This window comes from Grammomys surdaster, unplaced genomic scaffold, assembly GCF_004785775.1.
Source record: "Grammomys surdaster isolate TR1022 unplaced genomic scaffold, NIH_TR_1.0 173, whole genome shotgun sequence".
Classification (NCBI taxonomy): Eukaryota; Metazoa; Chordata; class Mammalia; order Rodentia; family Muridae; genus Grammomys; species Grammomys surdaster.
This window is the reverse complement of record NW_021604621.1, coordinates 2,800,025-2,824,424: the sequence shown is the minus strand read 5'-3', so window position 1 is coordinate 2,824,424 and position 24,400 is coordinate 2,800,025. Positions and strand designations below refer to the sequence as shown.

The 24,400-nt window shown below is 40.0% G+C and overlaps 1 protein-coding gene across 5 annotated transcripts in view; it reads left to right on the top strand.

Moving 5' to 3' along the window:
• Positions 1-852: 852 nt before the first annotated feature.
• Acsl4 (acyl-CoA synthetase long chain family member 4) overlaps positions 853-24,400 on the top strand; it is a 65,865-nt gene continuing 42,317 nt past the window's right edge. For 3 of the 5 annotated variants that reach the window (XM_028767465.1, XM_028767464.1, XM_028767463.1), the window contains exon 1: positions 853-1,070. The gene's annotated coding sequence lies outside the window, so the exon portion shown is untranslated. The remainder of the gene's footprint in view (positions 1,071-24,400) is intronic. The other 2 variants (XM_028767467.1, XM_028767466.1) reach the window with 1 other exon arrangement.

Sequence of the window (24,400 nt, the reverse complement as noted above, 5' to 3'; positions counted from 1 at the left end):
TAATAGGCAGAAAAAAAAGCAGCCAATCTATTCTTATGCATCACGGAACTGGAAGTATAGTTTAGATTTCTTTGGGCAACTTATTCTTGGCAGTTTCTTGTGGCTTATTATTCGCAATTACAGTCTTGTCTTGAAGTCTTGAGATAGCCTCTGGAATTTGTTTCGAACAATAATTCCTCAACTCTTGGTGGGGGCGGGGGGGGCTCCCTTATCAAGAAGTCTCAGAAGCAATAGAATCTCACAGTACCGCACTGACGTTTTCTTATCAGTTGTGGGCTCTTTTGCCTAGACGGAGTGACGCGCAAAACCCTGCCTTCAGGATACATTTCATAAGCCTGAGAGAGCAGGGATCTTGACACCGCTCAAGGCAAGAGATAAAAGGATGGAAGGCTTTGGTTTTCAGGAGTTAGAAGCCAGCTGACTGGGTTAAGATCTCTCCTATAGGAAGCACGAGGCAGTTCAAAGATAGGTATCTAACTAAGGGCAGCTGGAAGATGACCCGGGGGAACTTTCATCCTGGGTGGAGTCCCGGCTAACCCGCTAGGGCGTTGGCGGATTCTGCAGCTCTTGGCTACTGGGCGCCAAACCCTTGCGGGCTGTTCTGCCCAGCACTGCGGGAGCGGCATGGTGGCTGTGGGCTCAAGGGAGCCTTTAGCGACCTGCGACCCCGCGGAAACAGCCCTCCTCCTTTGCAGCAGCTGCAAGCCCTGCCGGGCTCCGCCTCTTTGGCGGTGACGTCCTTAGCGAGCGGAGGCGGGCGTGTGGGTGGGCCGAGCCGGCGGTCGCCTGCGATTCGGCGGGCTCAGCCACACCACCGCTCTCCCCCCGCTCCGCCCGCCCCTCCGGGCTTGTCTTTTCCGGGCTCGCGCCGGGCCCCGCCTCCGCTGGCTGTCCCGGGCTGCGCGCGCGTCGCTGCGGCTCTTTTTTTTTTCCACTGGCCTCCGCGGCTCGCCCCTCCTTGCCAGGCAGCTCCAGAGCTAGCGGGCACGCGAGCTCCTCTCCGGGAGCTTCCTTCCCCGTAAGGCCGGGACCCAGTGGCAGACTCGTGGCGAGCGAGGCAGCAACCTTCGGTGAGTGTTCCTAGGCTGGGGAGGATGCGGCTGCTGCGCCCTTGCCCCGGAGAGCCCCCGATTCCTGCCGGGCTCCGCGATCCTTACCTGAGCCGGCTGGAGGTCGGGAGTTGGGGGGGGGGCACTCGGCTTTCCGGCCGCGGCCGCTGGCTCATGGAGAGAACCACTGTCACTATCTCCTCCTTTGATGCTCTCTGGGATCCTCCAGAACCCCATCTGGCTCTTCCCTGTACCCCGCTGTACCCTGAGAGCCATGAGAACTCTTCCTCCCGGGGATACCGGGCTTTGCCACGATTCAGTTGACTTGAGCACACCAAGTGCCTGTTAGACCTCCAAACGACCTTTGAGTCGCCCCTAGACCTCAGCTCCATTTTGTCCCCTCCCAGTCACTCTGTAACAGGGTCGAGGCGCCCGCGGGTGGTGGTGGTGGCAGCGGTGGCGGCGGCGGCGGTGTCTTTGGCTCTAGAAACATCTGCCCCCTCTAATTTGAGGAGAATGCCTTCGATTTCGATAGATACCCTCTCAGCATCCATACCTTTACGTACGTTAGCAAACAGCTGGATCTTAGCTCAAGCGTGTACCCTGTGTGCTTCCCGTCTTTATCTCCGCGATCAGTAGGTGCTGTATATTTAATATTAGGTTTATTCACTTCCTCTTCCTCTCATTCGAGTACCGAAAAGAACTGTGGCTGATGTCTATAGACAGAAAAACCTAGGAGAATGTGATTCATTGCCTAACCGGTTACATATTTGAAATCAGACGTCATTTCTCCTTTTTACTTTAGCATCTCCTTCGAAGACATTCCTCCCCCCATCCTCTTGAAATTAATTTGCTCATTTGTACTTTTTTTTTTTAAAAGTCAATCCTCACTCAACAGAAACGACTGTAAGGATGCGAGTAAGGGGAAATGAACCTTGTTGAAGAAGTAAGCAGTTTGCTTTACTGGTTCATGGTTTAATCAACCACTCAGTTTCCTCTTCTGTGGAAATGCCCAGCTGTCTCGCAGTTGGATTCAAGCATAACCGCGGTCCCTTCTCATGTTTTGTCTCTTGAAGCTGTAAATTCTGGTTAGTAACATGTTGTTATAGATGTTTAACCCAAGAAAGCCGTTTCCTGCACTTATTTGTAACTTTAGGTTTTCTTTTTGTACTTGAGGCAAGCGAGGCTTCCAAATATTCTTAATGTATAAACAACCAGCAAGTGGAGATCAGTTACAGTGCTGCTACTGAGCAGGTCAAGCAACATTCGAAGTGTAAGATCTCTTCCCTTAAGTTGCAAACATAGCTCATCTTTTCAGCCACGTCTGCAAAAGTGCAAAATATGGTAGACTCCTGTTCGAATTTACGCTCTCTGTCATTTCCAGGGAGGAACCAGTAGTATATTGTCAATATGTGTGCAAATTTCCGTAAAGGACCTTGACATCAATCAGATATAAAGATTTTTTACTCTATTGGGTAGAGATGCAATGGGTAGAGGAAGAAGAAAATCTTGCCCATTTAGGTGGCAAGAGACCTGAATCTGGACTCTGGAGGTGCTCCAGCACCAATTGCAGCCTCTCAGCTATATACTAGGTATATGCACCTTGAATGGGGCAGTTTTTTTTTTTAGTTTTTCACGTATAGAAATTAGGTGACTTTGTGGTTGACAGGATGATCCATCTATAAAATCCCTCATTTTGGCTTCCATTTTTTAAAAGCTTGAGCTTTTTATGAATATGTATGTATCTAAGCACATTTCACGTTAGGGCTGTGGCTGAATCTTGTTTATATTAGTTTAGAACATCTCAAAGTTTGCATAGACTAGCTTTAATCAATAGAGTTCTTAGATAGGGTAGTGGCCGAAGACTTTAAGCCCAGCACTTGGGAGGCGGAGGCGGAGGCGGAGGCGGAGGCGGAGGCGGAGGCGGAGGCGGAGGCGGAGGCGGAGGCGGAGGCGGAGGCGGAGGCGGAGAGCGAAGGAGGCATAGGTGGAGGTGGAGGCGGAGGCTGAGGCCTATGAAGACCTTGGGAGCAGAAGCAGACAAATCTCTTGAGTTTGAGGCTGATATCTAAATTCATGAGTTCCAGGAGAGCCAAGCCTACACAGAAAACTATTGTCTGAAAAACAAAAGCCAAAACAAGATGATTAATTCTTAAATTCATCCTGACTGTTCAAGTGTATAAATTCAGAGGTAGTTTTACAAATATTAGGTTAACTTCCACTTGCAAATGAAAGCTATGGGTACCACACTGAGTTGTTAGATACTCATGACTATTAGAAAGTTGTAAGGATATGAACATACTGCCTTAAAACTGTAATTAGCTAGTAGTGTAGACAGAGGGCCTGGAGCGATGGCTTAGTGGTTTAGAGCAATGGCTGCTCTTCAGAGGAACCAGGTTCAATTCTCAGCACCCGCATGGTGGTTCACTTCCTCCTGTAGCTCTTAGTCTCAAGGGATCCACCACCCTCTTCTGGCCTCTGTGAGAACCAGACATGCCTGTGATCCACAGACAAACATGTAGACAAAACACCTATGTACATAAAATAGAAATATTTAACTGGTTATGGTGGTACATGCCTTTAAGCTTAGCACTTTTTGGGAGGCAGAAACAGGTAGATTTGGGCTGTAAAGCCAGCCCAGTTTATGTAGAAAGTTCCAGAATAGCCAGGACAATATAGACCCTGTCTCAAACAACAATAATAAAAATATACTTTAGAAACATATGCATAACTGGGCAGTGGTGGCGCACACCTTTAATCCCAGCACTTGAGAGGCAGAGGCAGGTGGATTTCTGAGTTCGAGGCCAGCCTGGTCTATAGGGTGAGTTCCAGGACAGCCAGGGCTATACAGAGAAACCCTGTTTCAAAACAAAACAGGCATATGCAGAAATCTCACTCATTCTATTTATAATTCAGTCCACTCTCCTTAGTGGCTCACACATTTTGTGGTAGATCTTTGGGATGTGATGGTTAAGAGGACAGCACTTATTCTATTGAACTGTAGCCTGGGTTTAGTGAGACACATGGACATTTAGTTTATTTTATTAAAATAGTAAGATTCAAGTTGGGATGAACAAAATGTCCTCAAAGTTAAGCCTCAATAGGGGCGCAAGAGATACTCGTGTGTTATTATGGACTGTTTGTCTGTTTTCTCTGTAACAGCCTTGGCTGCCCAGGAGATCCACCTACCTATGCCTCCTGAGTGCTGGGATTAAAGGTTGTACCGCCATACCTGGACTCTACTGTTGGTTCTTTGTGGCGTTTCCTGTTCTCCTTGCCTCCTTGACTTTCCTTAGGGAAATTAATAAGCTTTTTTTTTCTGCTCCTGCTGCTGGCTGATATCATATTTTTTAAATTTTTCTTTTTCGATTATGGATTCTGGTATTGTTGTAGGTTGTCCTACCGTTATAAGGCGTAGTACCTCAAATCTGATTTCAGCCAATGTTATTATCATAAATAATTAGTATATAACAGGATGACTAAGAAGTTGAAATAAATACAGTGTGTCCATATTCACATTCCACCATTTTTTCTTTTATTTTTACTTTTGAGTTATATGCATGTGTACATGCCACATGCGTGCAGATGTCTGCCTAAGCCAGAAGAGGGCCTAGACACCTTGCGAGCAGGAGCCAGGCATTGTGAGCTGCCCAACACAGGTACAAGGAACTAACCTCTGCAAGAGCAACAAGCTCTCTTAACTGCTAAGCCATCTATTTCAGCACTTTTAGCATGTACTTTGTGTGTTTAGTTCTGCACACTAGTAGCATGGGTAGCTTTCTGTGATCACTGTAGGCAAGTCACAGAACAATTCTATCCCACAAGGGGTACTTAGGTCGCCCTTTTATATTTACAGCCATCTCCCGTCTCTCACTGATGTGTTTCTCGTGTCTCATGTCATTTCAAGAACACTAAGTAAATGCGGACACAGACTGTAGCCATTTTAGACTGCCTCCCACCACTAGCATAATTCTGAGATTTATATCCTTAATCAATAATCGCTTTCTTTTTTCATTAGTGAGTAGTATGGCATGTCATAGATGCATATTTAACCAGTCAGCTATCAAAGAACCTCTGGTGCTTTCCATGTATGGGCATAACTTTTCATGGCTAACAATACAGTTGTCAGGTTATATAGTAGTTGCATGTTTAGATTTCAAAGTAACTGATTTCCACAGGGGCTACCATTTTATATTCCCATTTTAACATTCCCATTAGCAGCTATTTTTTTCCCCTTAGCTACCTAGCTCTCCTCATAGTTTTAATTTACAATACGTTAATGGTTCATGATCTACATTTGCTACTTTTTTTTTTTTTTGTTTACGGTATTTTTGCTTTTTTCTTCCCCAAGTGCTGGGATTAAAGGCATGGTCTGCCTGGTTTAAGGTTGTACTTTTTTTTTTTTTAAATTTAAATGAGTACACTGTCACTGTCCACCAGAAGAGGACATCTGATCCCATTACAGATAGTTGTGAGCCACCATGTGGTTGAATTGAACTCAGGACCTCTGAAAGAACAGTGCTCCTAACTACTGAACCATCTCCCCAGCCCCAAGGTTGTACTTTTAATTGCAGTTGTTTTTCCCTTTCTTTTTCTCTAAATCTGCTCATCTACCGATCCTTGTTCTCTTTAAAAAGTGTGGCCTCTTTTTTTCCCATATTGTATGTTTCTATGTTTGTGCACACACACACACACACACACGCACACACACACGCACACACGCACGCATGCACGCATGCACACACACACACACACACACACGCACGCACGCACACACACACACACACACACACATTTAACTATAATCTGTTGAGTCCATATAATGTTACTTTATGCTTATGTTTCCTATCCCAATGGATATATACAAAACACTCCCCAACCTAAGTCTCAGAGAGTATCGCCAGAGGAGGGCAGAAAGTTTGTATGAGCCAGAGGATCAGGGAGTTTGCTAAGTGATTGTGTCTCCTAGCAACATCAGAATCTCTATCCCTAAAGTCTCATCAACATGACCACCCAAATGTGAGCTGCATAAGGAGGACACTAATGAAAATACCAGTGTGGGCAGGGACTAGGCCTCAACCCTGCTCACAACTACAGGCCACTGGGTAAATCTGGGAGCAGGAAAACAGTAGTCCAGTTCTCCCAAAGGAAGAACATACTGGTTCTCCAGTACTTCATGGTCAGGCTTGAGAATACACTACTAAGTCTTTTAAAGTGTAGCCACCCCACTTCCCCACTCCATCCTGCTCCTCTATCTCATCCCACACACCATATAGCCCTCCCACTTTGTGTCCTCCCCCTTTTTCTAATAATCCATTGAGTGTTATGAATGCATGGGTGTGGTGCCATTCACTGGTGCTTAGACAACCTATCAGGCCGCTGCTAGGTCTTGAGTATAATATCAGTGTTATCCTTTTGCCTGCTTTCGTGTTGGGTTCTTTGTAATTGTCGAGTATTAAAAGTTTCTTGTATATTTCAGATACTGATTTTTTTTTGGGGGGGGTATATGGCTTGCAACTATATTCTTTGTGGCTTGAGTTTCAAATCTCACAAGGAATTTGCAGAACTTTACTTGGGCCTGCTGAAGCAGTGACTACATTGCAGGAAAAATTGTAATTTTTTTTTATACATGGCCTGTGCTTCTGGTGTCAAGGGGTCTTATATACTTGCGTTATTTACTTGTACTCCTTTGTGTTCTACCTTGCATCCATTCTTTATTTATTTATGTTTACTGTAAGCAATGCAGTCACTGCTTCAGTTCTGGAGCTCAGATATGTTCTGTGGCCAAGTGGCTTTGAACTTAGCGTGTGAACCTGGTTATACATGGTCCTACCATACTAAAATGGTTGCTATCCTTAAAATAGAGTGTCTCACAACCTTACCAGTTGTTAAATACAACAGAGAATTAAACAGACACACAATGGGTTTCACTTTCTAAATCAAAAATGTTTTGACAAAACTATAGTTTTTCAGCAAAGTTTTTTTTTTCTTTTTAAGCTATCCAAAGCATAGATGTTTGTTCTCATTTAAACACAATTTGAAAGTATATGCCTGCATTTTGATTAGTGAGGTTATCTCGAGTATATACTTAGTAGGCTTTTTTTTTACTTAGTCATCTAGAGTAAAACACGATTAAATTTGTCTACACTATATAGTTTTCTTTTATAGTCACTACCTGTTATTTGATAAATAACTATTTATTTTGTATGCTGTAGGGATAGGGCTCAGAATTATACATGCTGGGCAGGTGCTCTACCATTGAGTTAAAAACCCCAACCCTTAACTATTTTACAGTGAATATTAGTTTTAGGTGATGCTTGTACTACCTCCTTTTAAAAATTGTGTGTGCCTGTATTATGGTAAGAACTTGCTGCACTAGTGATTAATTTTAAGACTACTCACTTTTTTTATGGTGGTACAGCAGTAATCATGTGTCTCTTTGCTGCTACCATATTTGCTAAAAATAAGAACTGTTAATTAGGTATGGGTTAGACAGTATACATTTTATGTAAATACAGGAATTTGAAAATTATCTACATGCTCATGGCTTTACAGGTATCTTCAGTAAGTGTGCAGTTAGGGTATCAAATTTCTACGAGAAAAAAGCAAACTGGTATAAGTCAAGGGACAGAAAAACACTCCCTGTGGCCAAATCCTGCCCACCACCTGTTTCTGTAAATAAACTTCTGTTGGAACACAGCCATATGGCTCCGTTTATGTATTGTCTGGCCATATTCACAGAGACCCTGTGGCCTTCCAACTCTGTTTACTCTCTTGGACCATTAGAGAAAAATTCTAATGAATTCCTAGATAAGGCAACCTCAATTTCGTCAATTTTATAAAGGACATTTTATAGTCTTTGCTTGTATTTCAGTTCAGAAGACTACATTCAGTTTCTTTACCAAGCCTGGCAGCAGAATTAAGGCATAGTTAGAGAACTGGTAAGATTGGTTTTTGTTTTTTGAGGTGTGGGTTATTTCAGCATGAACAGCAACTTACAGGTATGGCTAACTAGTATGCTTCTAATAGAGGCGTATGTATTTGGTTTATTCCAAGCCAGACTGGTAATGAGTGAGCTGGGCATGGCTGCAGTTTTGCACCAGAAACTGCCTTGTGATCTTTAAAGTACATAGTAGGAGGCTACCAATTTGAACTTCCACTGTGGTTTATTATTTTGTTTGCACAACTCCCTACTTTTGTTAACTTGACACTTCTGTTCTTTCAAATGTCCTAAGTGTCAGACTGAAGATGAAATGAAGTTGGGACAGTCGGCCATACATTTAGAAGGAAGTGGGTGTCATCATAAGCAGAAGCATATTAGATATATTTTAAAGCTAGAACTGCATATCTTTTAAAAAGTCTTGTGAAAAAAACATAAAAACATTATAACAAAGTCAGAAAGGAAAGTAGCAGATTTTGGCAGGGGTAGCTAAATATGCTGTAGAAACTTCAGTTTACCTGATTTACTGTATTAGATGATGACCTTCATTTCTTTGGTAATAGATACTATAAACCAAACAGTTGCTGTTGGTTCAGTGTGCTTGTATACCTACCAGCCGAGCACATATGCTAGATTTAATTTTTTTTAAAAATTGATAAAATACAGATGGGCAGAGTTGGCAATTTTTCTGAAACAAGGGAAAGCATACAGTGTGTGGGATTTGCGTCACATCACATGGCCAGGAGGTGATGGAGGTGGGTGTGGACATCGACATAGAAGAAAACAGAGTTCAACACTTAGGTAATTGGTTAAAACTGGTGATGATCATAGTAGGGTCATTGTAGTGAATGACACTGAGTTGGTTTTAGGAAGAGTTGATAAGTGAAAATTGCTAAAACTAAGAACTGTTAATTAGGTATGGGTTAGACAGTATACATTTTATGTAAATACAGGAATTTGAAAATTGTCTACATGCTCATGGCTTTACAGGTATCTTCAGTTCCTTGACATTTTTATCTTAAGAGTTCAGGTTAAATTTGTTTGCAGTCACGAGAAACATCTTGGACTTTTGGCCCTATGTCAGGAGTTTGGAGCATGAGTGTACCTTTGCCACTGATAACTGATAAAATGGAATGAAGATAACCTGAAATGTTTGCCCTGTGACGCATTAAGAATAGTTTTTCAGTCGAATTGACCATTTATACTAACTGTTGCAATTCAAATTAGATAAAGGGATTTCTGTATAATAAGCAAATATGTAATGAGCCTATTGATCCATGAGAAAGATGTGCAGAAAAATGTTTGTTTGTTTATTCATTTTATGTATGTGAGGACACTATAGCTGTCTTCAGACACACCAGAAGAGGACATCAGATCCCCTTACAGATGGTTGTGAGCCACCATGTGGTTTCTGGGAATTGAATTCAGGATGTCTGGAAGAGCAGTCAGTGCTCTTAACTGTTGAGCCATCTCTCCAGCCTGAAATTTTTTTAAAAAAAATATGGGTGTACATTTAAGAAAGCAGTGGAGGGCTGTGAATTGTGAATTGGAATTTTCCTGATAGATAAAAAGTGAATACAAGCAAGGCGGTGGTGGCACATGCCTTTAATCCCTGCACTTGGGAGGCAGAGACAGGCTGATTTCTAAGTTCGAGGCCAGCCTGGTCTACAGAGTGAGTTCCAGGACAGCCAGAACTACACAGAGAAACCCTGTGAATACAAAAAAATATCTTCACGTTTATCTACTTAGGAGAATACAAACCATTTTTGCAAAAGATACATTGCTAGAAATTAAATATAATACTTTGAGAAAATGGAAACTCATACACTATGTAACTTTTTGATAAACAATACCTGAATCCGCTCATTTAAAAATGTTTTTTTGCTAGGTATAGTGGCATATGTCTTTAATCCTAGTATTTGGGAAGGTAGACAGATCTCCGCGAATTGAATTTCAGGCTGACTACAGAGTGAGCTCCAGGCCAGTCAAGGTTACATAGTGTTTCAGAAAACCAATAAAGAATTTGTACAAATATTTTGCTGTGCTATAGAGTATCATAGAACAAAGAGAGAAAGAGAAGATTCCCATCAGAGAGACCGAGATGGACTGCCAGAGGCGTTCTAGGAGTATGGTAAAGGAGTCCTAGAGCATTTATGCATCATGATTCTACTTATCTAAAGGCAAACAAAGCTTATCGTGTGTAGATAATAAAAAAGGTATGATTGATAACACCCTGAAGAACAGTTATCCCTAGAGGAAAAGGGAGTGGCACTAGAGGAAACTTGTTTTTGCCTGCCGGGCAGTGATGGAACACGCCTTTAAATCCCAGCACTTGAGAGGCAGAGGCAGGCGGATTTTTGAGTTCGAGGCCAGCCTGGTCTACAGAGTGAGTTCCAGGACAGCCAGGACTATACAGAGAAACCCTGTCTCGAAAAACAAAACAAAACAAAAAATAAAAAAGAGAAAAGGTGTTGAGAAGTTTCTGGTGAAGTCTGGTGGTTGTGGATGAGGCTAATGTGGGGTAGTGGCATATTGAACCACCTGCTTTCCTTTAGTTTTTCTGCTTATTTCCTTTAATGTATGGTTACATTATCGTAGTGCTATAAAAGAGTAATGGCAGGCTTCTGCAGGATCACTCATCTAAGAAAACCTGGAGAAGTGAACAGAGCTGTTACTGTGGAGAGGAAGGAAAGCATTGCTTTTGTTTAGGATGTGTTAGTCATTGGTGCTTCAAGGTTGAACAAAAAGCTTAAAGGATCTCTCAAACAGGAAACAGGAACTTGATGAATGAGCTTAAAAACCAGTTATAGCCGGGCAGTGGTGGCACACGCCTTTAATCCCAGCACTTGGGAGGCAGAGGCAGGTGGATTTCTGAGTTCGAGGCTAGCCTGGTCTACAGAGTGAGTTCCAGGACAGCCAGGCTATACAGAGAAACCCTGTCTCGAAAACCAAAAACCAAAAAAAACCAACCAACCAACCAAACAAAAAAACAGTTATAGCTTAGAAGACAAGAAAGAAGGCACAGTAATGTAGCACTGGGAAGAATCCAAATAAAAGATTCTTCATGGGCACAGAAGCTTTGACATCAAGAAGTAAGTTAAAAGAGTAGTTGAAAAACCAAAGCTTTACTGAAGGATAGACCTGAACAGTAGTCATGGCACTTGCCAGGTAGATAGGTTTCAGAAAAGTAGACTAGAGAAAAGTAGGCCAGGCATAATGATATTCTTAGAGTTGGAACCAGAGGCTTTCAAATTTGGGTTTTTTTCAAATTGGAAGTTTAGTCTAGGATGGTTTTAAAGTCTTTAGAATATTTGGGGTACAGAGAGTATCAGGTACCAAAACAAGATCCAAAACAATTTCTCACAAAATGTATTCATTGCTTTTCTGTTGCTGTGTTATAGTACCATGATCAGATCAAAAGCAACTTTTTTCGTTTCACTTGGATGAGAGTTCTAGAGGGGGAGGAGCCTATCATGGAACCAAGTAGGGAAGCAGACATAGCAGCAGGAGCAGGGACTCAGATTAAAGAGTGACTTGCCTCCCAGAGTCCACCCCACTGATATGTTTCCAGTAGGGCTGTATCACTTTTCCAAACCAACTGGGGGGCCAAGTGTTCAAATTCTTGACCCTGTCAGGGACATTCTCATTCAAACCCTCACACAAAGGTAGGTTAGAATTTCTTGGAAGCAAGTTGTTTCCAGAATTGGAACCTAGAAAAGGCAAGGCTCAGGTGCACCTTTTGTGAGTTATGCAACCCTTAATTGGGAAGCCATGTGGTGTTTATTTCCACAAATAGAAATGTCGACATTAGCGTCTTCATTTAAACACAATTATACATTCTACACCTTTTTTAAAAAAAAATGACTGACCTTCTAAGGATGTTATAGTTTTTGTTTTCAGTGTCAAGTATATAATGTCAGGATTTTCATAAGCAACTAACTTTTAAAAATTATATATGTATACATATATATATATATAATGCATATATGCATTGCTTTTTAATATTTTGTTGATGACCAAATATTATCCAGATTATCTTTTATCTGCAGTTTCACTTTTGAGTTTCAGTTCCCCACATTCAGTCTGGAAATATTAAATGGAAACTTCCAGAAGTGAACAATTCGTGAGTTTGAAATATATTTTACCACAGTATCTTGTTATAATTATCTTACTGGTCCCTATTGGTGTTAATCTTTCTCTGCCAAAGTTCCAGGGTAAACTTTATTAAAGAGATGTGTATACAAGGAAACACTAGCATGGGTAAGTTATGGTGCCATCCGAAACTACAGGCATGTAAGGAATGTCTTCTAGTTTCCTCCCTGGATAGCAGGGGTGGGTACTATTCTTCCCTTACAGGTGGGAACCCTTTAAAGCACAGGCTGTTTTAGAAGAATGATTGCAAAACAGAAAGCTTTGCCATGACTTTCCTACCTTCTTTTTAAATCCCTGACTTATTCATTTATGTTTTGAGATTGGATCTCCATATGTACCTGAAGTTATCCTGGAATGCTCTGCTTATTATTTGTGTGCATGTGCTTTTGCACACACATGGAGGTTCTTGAGAACAAGCTCTCTGCTGCAGCCTTGTGGCCTCTGAGGATCAGACTGTCAGGCCTGCACACGGTGCCTCTACCCACTGATCCCTCTTGCTGGCTCTGTTCCAGTTTGTACGCAACAGGACTTTTACAGCTTAGCCATCTCTTTTGGGATTTGCCTAGGTAGAACTGAATAACTGGTAATTGCCAGGCCCTGATAGTAGGGGTTTAATAGTGGGGCAGAAATAGACAAAAGGCTCCACAAATGGTGCTGTAGTATTTGTGAGAAAAATACTTTTGTTGCAGGATAGCTGCCCACTTCCTGTCTTCTTTCTGTGTCACCCTACATTTCTACCATGTACTTTGGCTATATGAAGTCTTTCTCTTTAGTGGGTGGCCTAGTGCTGAAATGATAACATTTAGTAGATTGAGGAATTATTCTCATAAGTAACAAGTTTCGGATAGCTGGTACTTTTCTCAAAACAACTTTAACTGTAAAGACCATATTATCTTCGTTTTACCCTTAGAAGGAGAAACTTTCCAGCTATCTGTCTTGACCATGGGGAGGCTTGTGATAGTGCCTTGTCTTTAATTGAAGGACCACATCACTCAAGACACTCCCTGGAGGAAGGAGGAGGAGAAGGAGGAGGAGGAGGAGGTGGAGGAAGAAGAGGAGGGAAGAGGAGGGAAGAGGAGGGAAGAGGTGGTGGTGGTGGTAGTAGTACGGGGGCCATTAGCTAAGATAAGGAGGAAGTGACAGTGTTGGTCTGGACTCTGGGTATACTTTGAATTGTGAAAAACAGACATTTGCAATTCAGTTTGTTCTTCGATATTTAAAGAACAAGTTGAGTCAACCTGACACAAGCTGGAGTCATCTGGGAAAAAGGAAGTTCAATTGAGAAAATGCCTCAGTTAGATTGCCCACCGGCAAGTCAGTTGGGTATTATTTTGACTAATGATTTATGTTGGAGGGTCCAGCCCACTTCCGGCATAGCCACCTATTGGTAGGTGGTCCTGGTTTGAAACCAGACTGAGCAAGCCACGAGGAGCAAGCCAGTGAACAGTGCCCTTTACTTATTATTATTCTGCTTCAGTTCCTTGAATTCCTGCTCTGACTTCCTTGGATGATGGACAGACTATTAGCTGCAGATAAAATAAACCTTTTCCTCCTCAAGTTGCTTTTGGTCACAGTATTTATCACAGCAATTGGAAGCAAAGTAGGGAGCTAACTAGAATGTGAGGCTCTGCAGTGTTAAACTTGCTGAACAGTCTCCAGTAAATATTTACTAATTATAAAATGAGTATTGTGTAACATTCATAATGGCACTGTGGTGACTTTAATAGGTAGCAAGTAACTAATTTGGAAGTAGTGACTTTGATTACAGTTTTTTTTTTCAGCTGACTTTTTTTCAGCTGACGTTTATTTCTCTCGTTTTGCATCATTCTTAGCTAAGAAAACAAACCATTTAAAATATTTTCTGGATGATGTAACATTTTATTACAAAATCATGGAAAATACTTCTTTTGTTTAGAAGGAGTGACTATAAATTTAAGATGGAAAATTGTTAGGCTTGTCAGCTGATGGTTTTTTTTTTTTAAAATGTCAAACTTCTGGTCCTTTTACATCATACTCCTAAGTACTAGGATTGGCTTCTGCCTCTCAGGATAAAGAAAAGAAATGGGGAGGGGGGTTGGAGCCATAGTTCAGCAGTTAAGGGCACTGGGCAGCTCTTCCAGGGGACCTGGGTTCAATTTCCAGCACCTAGATGGCAGCTCACAAGTGTCTATAAGTGCAGTTCCAGGGGCTCTGACACCCTCACAGATAAATATGTAGGCAAAACACATAAAAATAAACAAATCTTAAAAAAAAGGAAAAACGGCAGTTCAGAGTTGCACTGCATTTATGCAGATTCTCTACAGTGTGCCCCCCCCCCTTAGGACCGTACAACAAAGATGTTGTCATTGACAGAGTTTATGTTTGAGAACTGCACAATTGAGAGTTGCAATAACAAATTGTAAAATCAATTCATAATGGGTATGGTTTTATATTGGGCCTGATCCCTAACTCTCCCTGTTCACATTCAGCCCAGGGGCTGCAAGTTGTGACTCCAAGCAGAGTTTAGTTCTCAGTCAGGTCTGAGAGTGCTCCTTCCCTGTGGTTTCACTTGCATTGCCACAGTGCTGATGAAAGACCTGAATGTTTCCTGGACTGGGCTCCTGGCTCTCAACCTCAGTTCTACTTTCAGGCACGTTTGTCTTGGAAAGTGTAAGATAATGGCATCAAAGGGGACCTTTCTCCTCTTTTAAAATATCTTCAGTCTGGAGAGAGTCTTAGTAGTTAGGAGCGCTTGTTGTTCTTGCATGGGACCCCTGTTTAGTTCCCAGAGTCCACATGGAAGCTCACAGTCCTCTGGAACTCCACTTCCTGGGATCCAGTGCCCTCTTCTGGCCTTCACGGGTACCAGGCATGCAAATGGTATACATGCTATACGTGTAGGCAAACCACTCACAAACATAAGAAAAATGTAAATCTAAAAAAATAAAAGAAGTAACCTTAACTGCAAGTCACTCTTGCAGAGTGACAAGAGACAGCAGAGCTCAAGGGGATGGGAGATAAGGGAGAACATTTCACAACATCCCATAGTGCTGCTGACCTTGGCCTTGCTTTTGAAGAAGGGTAAGCAGCAGATTGCCCCATACTCATGAAAACTTTACTGCTGTTGACATTGGTTACAGATGCTGCAAAGAGGATTGGATTACTGCCTACTTTAAATATGACATTAGACATTAAATGATCACAAACGTAAATGTACAGGGAGTGTCTTAAAAGACACTTTTCATCTCTGGTCTAACAGAAGCTAAATGTATTTGCGTTTATGGGCAATATTCATCAGCACTAAATACCAATCCCTTTAAATCTGGCAGGTTTGTTTCTTAGCTTTAGTTTATTTCTTAGAATATATAGATCACCTTCCTTAAAAAGTCTTTCATTGCGATGGAAGAAGTCTTTGCCTCTGTTTGGTATCTTCTACTCTGACACTTCATTTCTAATGGGTTCTTATTTATTTTTTACTTTATTTTTCAGTGCCTGAGAGCATGCTATGTAAATGCTACGAGTGAGTTTTGTACCCTAAGCTTTAATTTTGGCAGTCTGGATATGTGTCTTATAGTAAAGCATTTTAAATACCTAGGTAATAAAAAACTCCCTTGGCTATGTTCTACCATGGATCTAAACTATTCCAGATTTTACACTTCCTGAAATAATGTAACCAGGTGGGGGTGTTGTTTGCAGTAGCTGGGCTGGTCAATATACGAGATTGGTCAGGACCTTTAAGCTTGTTTGTACTTCTTTTTAAATATTTATTTTATGTATGTGACTGCAGTCACTGTCTTCAGACACAACAGAAGAGGATATCTGATCCCATTACAGATGGTTGTGAGCCAGCATATGGTTGCTGGGAATTGAACTCAGGACCTTTGAAAGAGCAGTCAGTGCTCTTAACCACTGAGCCATCTTTCCAGCCCCTTATTTGTACTTTTTGGCATGGTAGTTTTCATTCCTCTGTGCTCTTTTAGAACCTCATATTCATTCTTTGTTGTGCATGTCTTTTCATGGCCTGACATTTAAATGAACTTTTAAAATAAAAATTGATTTTAAGTAAGCAAGTCAGATAATTTCTCCTTTTTTAGCAGTAGCAGGTATAACTGGATACTCAGTAGCTATTATTAATTTTGAAAAGTCTGTAATCATCTAGTTGGATGATAGGATTGCCTCCTCTGTGACCTTCTCATGGTGTACCTCTTTATCTATAATAGGCTACTGGCTACCGAAAATGTAGTTTATTGAACACGAAGTTCCATTAGGACACAATACAATTTATGGAATATTTCTTTTTTACTTTTTTTTTTGTTGTTTTTTCGAGGCAGGGTTTCTCTGTGTAGCTCTGGCTGTCCTGGAACTCACTCTGTAGACCAGGCTGGCCTCGAACTCAGAAATCCGCCTGCCTCTGCCTCCCAAGTGCTGGGATTAAAGGCGTGCACCACCACTGCCCGGCTTTTTAACATTTTTAATAGACATCTTTGTCTATTTTTCTATGGAGAATATAAGCCCATTTCATACAAACCCTGAATTTCCCTAAAAGATAGGCTGCCAAACATATTTTAAATAATTTTTAAAATTTGTCATTTTACACTTAAATATGACATTTATATTTTTTCTTTGATAAACTTTTTCTCATGTCTGTTGTTTTCTTATATAACTTATTCCTTCACCTTAAATGCTTTGTTGTATCTCTGTTCAGTTAATTTGTTATTACTTTAAGAAAAAGGCCAACTGTGTATGTTTCCAATGCTTGTCCACCTTTAAAAAACCAGAATTTTTAACTTTCAGCAGTACTACTAGATTAATACTTGTGTCTACCAAATTGCACTATTTAAATTTCTAGGTTTTTAAAAATTTGTATGTAGTGAATTTTTGACTCGCATCGTTTTATGTGGTTCACCCTGATTTTTGCAAGTGCTTTCCAGGTTTTTCTGATCCCTCTTTTCTCCACTGAGAATCTCCACATTTAGAATAGTGTGCTGACATAAATCTTTAGGCCATAGTGTTAACTAAACTTATCTTCCACAAGTCTCTGATGAACATAACATACTTAAGACCTATGACTAGAGAACTTTGAATGTGTTGCCTTTCAATATAGAAATTGATTGGCACTTTCAGCTTAGGCTCTGTAAAACAGCCCATAGAGCTGTCTCCGGGGTTTGTTTCTGTGTTGTGTAGCTAGTGACAGTGCTGCCACCTAGTGGCAATTTATAGACATGCTGCTATTACTGCTTCAATATTTTCTACCATTTCAAATCCTTTTTTTCTTGGATGTTCTTCTGTGTTCATGGCTTCACCTTCTGTTTTCTTTTCTCCACTCATGCCACTAATACTTGAGTGTTTCAGCTGATTTTCGGGGAGCTGAACACTAGCTGTATAATGTGGTTCTGATAGTCTAGTTAAATAAAGACTTTGGAATATGGAACACGATATTAATAATAAATGTAAACATACCAAGTAGATTTTTGTTTGCTCTGCTTTATGAAGTTATGGTTCTTTGCACAGAAAGGGCGCATACTTTTTATTTGGTAAGAATATGCCACTTCCTTTTGATGCTAATGAAAAGCTTCTCGTTGTATAAGAAGAGACACTCCTATAAATATGTGAAGATGCTCATACTACAGCATGAAAGCTGTAGCTTAGAAATTCTTCCTCTTGCCGTTGTCTGACTGGTCCTTTCATTCAGTATTCATTCAACGAGTGCTTACTATGACTATGCATCTACTCAGAGCCTGCCCTGTACCCATTTGATGCTCCCCAGTGGATGCACCCAGTTATAGTGGGTGATCAAGACAAACATGGCTCCCATCTTCAATGAGAAAACACAGGAGAAAAAACAGGAGAACACAAGCAGAAGCTTAAGTGTGGAGCTCAAGGGTGCTTTGAGGGCCAATGTCAAATGCATGTGACATAGATAGACAGTCAGAGAAGGCTTTCTACTAGTTCTGCTTAAATGAAGATGTAAAGGAAGCCAGAAAAGGGAAGAATAGAATGTTCATGGCAGAAGAAAAAGTATGGGCTAGGAAAGGAAGTGAAAGGTCAAAAGTTAATGCTTTTGAGAAACTGTGAGTTTATCATGGCAAAAGCAGTGGGCACTAGCCATGTTCTCCCCATTTTGTAGTTGTGGTAACTAGAGCTAAGAGGTCACCAACCTCCAGTAAGTGGCCCAGCCAGCAGTTGAAGATAGGCTGTCTAGTTGTGGCATATTGACCGCTTTTTGCTGTGCAGGCTGCCTTTCAGCTGGCCTGCAGTGTTATATTGGAGCCTTAAGAGTGGGTTAAGCCCTGTGCCTGTGATCTGGTGTTCTTTGCTCTCATTTCTTAGCATGCTGTTAGGCTACATTGGAGGCCCAGATTATAAATATGCCAGCAGCTGGCATTTGTAGGGTCTGTATTAGTTTACATTCAGATTTGCTTTAGTCTTTCATCATTGGCTGGTAGTCAAACAAGCATTATTTGATATGCATTGCTAAGGTTTCCAGAAAATTATAGATGGGAAATTATAGCTGGTTATGTATTTTTTTTTACCAACTACCACCACCACCACACAAGATAGATGCTCATTATTTGCAAAGGTAGAAATTTTGTTTGATTTCTGAAGTTAACTTGGCAACATTTTTGGATTGGTTTTAAAGTTAAATTGGAACTCAGTTTCAATATTTGGACTGTTGTTGTCTTTTAAACGTGTACAAATGTAAAAACAAAAACTAAACGGAGATATCAGTTTTGTTTCATCTTAAACTATAAACTTTGAAGATGAAGAATTTAATTTGGAATCAACAAGGCTTTATCCTAGATTTTAGCTGGATTGTAAATGTTCAGTTGTACATAACTAAAATTGTAGGTTTTGGAAGACTATAGCATATGTGCACACATGTGGAGGAGAACGAAGTAGTGGATGAGAGACACAGATGAGACAGTGAGCTTAATGCTATAAATAGCTAGTGCTCTCATTCCTTATGTATCACACATGACTGTGGGTTCAAAGAGGAGCTTGAACCTGCAGCTATTGTTTATATAGTGAAGGCTACCTTTGGCTACTGTGGCCATACATCTGTCCGTATTTGCTGTATGTGGGATAACTAAAAAGAAATTAAGACTATTTTTCTAAAAGAGGAGGAGTTTGATCCTACTCTAGGATGACAGGCATGCAGCTCAGTTATGGTCCTTGGGAAGCTTGGAGATGTGGTCACCCTGATTCTAAATCATGTTTTTGAATCTAGCTTCTCAAGTATTACTTCTGTGCAGTTATATGTAAGCAGTGAGGCAGTTTCTTTTAACATGGACATGCAACATTATTTGAGTAAATCTCTTGTTGTTTATTGCAATGAAATCGTGTGCGTAGCACTTGTATTCCTTTCCTAATTGTCAGTATTGTGAACTTCCTGCAGCTAGGCCCTGTTGAGGTTATTGCAGGACACTTTCATAGACTCGTTGACCATACAGGAAGTGAGATTACTTAATGATACTTTATGGCTGCCTGAGAAACATTTTGAAATAAAAACTTTGAGGGAGAGAAATGATTCAGCCTTTTCTGCATCCTGCTTTGTGAAGTCAGCCAGGACACATTTGTAAGGTATTACATTTCCTTGCCATGTCTAAAACAAGACTGCGTTTGGTAAAGTGATAGTCTTCAAAGTTTTGAAAGTTTGTTTCCAGAGATATTAAAACAAGAGGTACTAATAAAGGGTTCACTACTGAAATCCCTCTGATTACCAGTGTAGAACGTAATATTCTGTATTCTACACACAAACATTAAAATAGTTATTAAGTATTATGTAATTGTGTTGTCTTCTGTTATTCATATTTTTGTTTGTATTAATAGGAAAGGTAAATAAAGCTGCAGAATCCACAGACATTATTAACACTTCATTTGTGTGTGGAACGATTCAGTTGTTGGCTTTTTAATGCCATCTGTTTATTTAGTGGTAGTTGAAATATTTCTGTGATGATTCATGTGGGACCACAACAGTAATATATTTTTTGCGAGTATTTGGTTATGTGTGCTGAGGGATGAAAATAAGGCACTTATTTTCTACATGTAAGCACTTTTCCACTGACCTGAAGGAACACCATGCCTTTGTTAGTCTCATTTTAACGTGGAGAATGGCAAGGATGCTTAGTCTTAGCAAACAGCATTATAGTTATAATAAGAAAAAATACGTTTATTTGACTTTGAATCTGGTTTAAAAATGGAAATAGCGAATGGTGGTAGTGCACAATTTTAATCCTAGCACTCAGGAGGCAGAGGCAGCCAGATCTCTGAGTTTGAGGCCAGCCTGGTCTACAGAGTGTCCAGGACATTCAGAGCTACAGGAAGATACTCTGTTTTGAGCCCCTTTCCCCCCCCACCCTAAAAAATAGAAAATAGAAAATGAAACAAAAGAAGTATTCAATTTACTTGTATCTGTATATTTGAAATCAGATTTTGGCTTCATTAAAGTATCCCTTATTCTCCTGAGTTGGTTCAAACACCTTTGGGGACATATTGATTGTCACTTACCAACACAGAGAAATATATCAGCCTAAATTAGAAATAACTGAAAGTCTTCCTTATTATTAACTAAACATGGAATATATTCTCTGTGGAAGCTTTAAAAAAATCTAGGACACATTTAAGGATAAAACTTTAAACCACCTATACTTCTACAATCTGGACATTTCATTTTGGGGTGTTACTTAGATGAGTTTTAGAAAGTTGCTCTTGTCCTTGGTTTTCTATCTATAAAGACTATTCTTTAACTGTGATACATTTGTGTGCATCTCCATCTCTGTTTCTAAAGACATTCTTAGAGTAAGGTGATGAAATAAGTTAATAATAATGTGTGGTAAGGCCTCTTGATACACATTGCCAAATTCTTTTTTATAAAACATGTTCCAGTTTATACCTTACTTTTTTTTTTTTTTGAGACAAGGTTTCTCTGTAACCCTGGTTGTCCTGGAAGTCACTGTGCAGACCAGGCTAGCCTTGAATGTAGAGATCTGCCTCTTTGAGTGCTGGGATTAAAGCAAATGGCCAATTTCTATCTGCTTTAACATCATATTTTAAAAAGCTCTTTTTATCTGACTTTGATGGCATCAATTTATTTCAGTTGGCTCTATATTTGATGAGCTATAATTTAGTCTTACCTGTTTTATCAAATAAAAATTGTTCAAGCAGAACTGGAAGAAGATTCCATGTAATGTAAATACTAGGCTATAAAGAGCTGGTGACTATAAAGGCTGTAGGCTGTAGTTTAAGTTATAAGACCTTGTTTCTAAAGATAAATTTTATCTTTAAAAAAATTTTTTATCTAATTTTATCTAAAGTAACTGCTTATTTGGTTTCTGAATTCCCCAGCATTGTTAATAAGGAGTGGAATTTGTCCACAATTTGTCTCAGTTGAAGTCTGGATCTCACTTTGTAGCTTAGACACTGAATGAAGCTGTACCTTGCTGTGTATCAATTGCCTGGGGGAGAAGTTATGTAAAATAATAGGTGATAAGAGACTTATAGGTGGGCTGAGTTTCTTTTGGCATTAAAATTAGACTGTCAGTAGAGCTTAGATAAAGATATTGTCTTAGTATGTAAGTAAATATGACTTCAAAGTTGATAAATATAAATTTCATTAGTATACTGCAGATTTAACCACACAAAGAAATACTTACTGTTGTCATGGTATGCAATCCATATATAGTCTTAGCATGAAAAATAAAATTTGTGAGTCAACACTAAAGACCTAAAGATTTTGTTTAGCTTAAAATATATTCTCATATTTCTACAATACAGCAATAAGCTTTTGTCTTAAGTATGTTTTCAGAATGACTGTTGACAAGAAGGTAAAGAGCATCCTACCTAAAAAAATAGTTTAAAACAAATGAAAGATGATGTGAACTGTGAAGAAAAAAGTAATGGCTTGTATCAGGAATTAGTTTCTATTATCCATCCTATGAAATATTTGATGCTATTTACAAGACTCTGGGGTCCAGAGGTAAAAGGACCTGGTCCTTACTCTTTCAACTTAAGGACTATTTGGAGAGCTTTAGGAGTTCAAAGAGGAGTAGGCATTTTAGACTGTGTCAGTGAAGGTATTCCCAGTAAAGGCAGCTTTGGGACACAGTTCTGGGTAGGGCATGACTTAAAGTCTCTAAAACATGAGCACTTTCGAGAACCAGAATTTTAATGGTTTTTCAGGTAGTTAATGTTTTCTTTAAGGCATAATACAAGTAGATAATTTTGCTTGTTAAAATAACCGAAAATTATAAATTATAAATTATAGCCGAGCGGTGGTGGTGCACACCTTTAATCCCAGCACTCGGGAGGTAGAAGCAGGCGGATTTCTGAGTTCGAGGCCAGCCTGGTCTACCAAGTGAGTTCCAGGACAGCCAGGGCTACACAGAGAAACCCTGTCTCAAAAAACCAAAAAAAAAAAAAATTATTACAACTATATATTATTGTTTTGTTTGTTTGAGACAGGGTCTCCCTATGTAACCCTGGCTGACTTGGAACTTGCCATGTAGGTGGCTTGTCTTGTACCTGCCACCTCCTCCTTAAGGTCTATGCCATCATACCTGGCTTTTGTTTTTCTATTTGTAATAAATATTCATATATTTTATCAATACACATTTAAGTAGATACTTTGAGACCATGCAATATCCAGTTTCAACTTTTACTTTTTTTTCTTGTTGGTTCTGAAATTCCCTGATTTGTGGGTATGAACAGTGTCCATGGAGTCTAGAACTGGATATTGTTAGACTCCTATAACTGTAGTTACAGGTGGTTGTAAGCCAGCCAATATGGTGCTGGGAACTGAACTCAGGTCCTCTGCAAGAGCAGTAAGAACTTTTAGCCACCACTGGGTCTTCTATCCAGCTCCGAAGTATATATTTTATAGAAAAATTGAAAGATACTGAATTTGCATGAAATTATGAAAAGCATACAAATATTAAAACAGCTAGACTTAATATTTTGGCACAAACATTATGAATATGTAAAGCTCAAACATAGGTGTATAATGGGACCATAATTGTTTTAGACATCAATATTTTAATGTTTTAAGCTGTATTTCATGATAGGAGATTTTTTTAGTTCACAACCATTTATCAATAGAGGATTATCTATTTCCTTAGTAAAATGTATAAACTACCACCATTGCTTAGGAAATTGTTTTGAATTGGCCTGGCTTGTGTTTACTTTCAGGTTTGAATGCAATGTACTGATTTCCCTGATATTTTTCACTTGTCTCTGAAACATCTTATTCTCAACCTAACATTGATGCGTGAGATATTAAATCCAGGAGCCCAGCTCATACCTGGACCATGTCCAATAGATGCTATCACATGTTTAGTATTTACTTGACTTTTCAAAGAATGGTTTTAAATTATTGGTTAACAGTGATTTACTTACAGAGAGGGGCCAAACCAAGTAATGGTTTGTTTTTTTAAGTCTGTTCCCAAGTATGAGGTTATGTGAAGTTTAACAGCACTGCTATGTATTAGTAATACTTAGGGATCTTATTTGGAAAAATTTGTTTATTAACTCTCTTATGGATGTGGTTTTCTCCCCTGTATGTGGTGAATTAGAATTTCTCAGTTCTTTTTCTTGCATAATTGTAAACATTTGACACTGTATTTTTCCATATTACCAGGCTATTATTCAGTAGAAACGGACCATATTATATGCTTTCAGTGTGTGAACATTTTGCTAAGCTAAGCTAAGCTATTTCAACTTCTTTATTAAAAAGATTTGTGCCAGGCAGTGGTGGCGCACGCCCTTAATCCCAGCACTTGGGAGGCAGAGGCAGGAAGATTTCTGAGTTTGAGGCCAGCCCAGTCTACAGAGTGAGTTCCAGGACATCCAGGGCTACACAGAGAAACCCTGTCTCGAAAAACCAATAAACAAACAAACAAACAAACAAACTTGTGTATTCAGGAAAAACTCTGAGTAAGGTTTGCTTTTTAATTTTAGCAGAATCATCTTTGTTTCTCATCATCTGTGAATTGACGTGCTTGCAATAACCTATTTAGGTTTCCTGTGTTAAATTACTTCTCAATTTATTTGATTAGAATAACTGAGCAGAGGGTGCTGTTTTGTAGGGGGACTCTGGGAGAGTTCTGGATTAGGTCTCTTGTGTAGGAAACTCTGGTTGGCTAGATTAGAGAATGTGATTTGGTTTCCTTTTCCCTGCTGGGTAGCCATTACATTCTTTATTTTCCTACTTGGTGCTAGGTGTTGCTGCTCTACTTGTCCCATTCTAGTTGGGTAAACCTGGGATAGCAGGGTGTAAACATGAGGG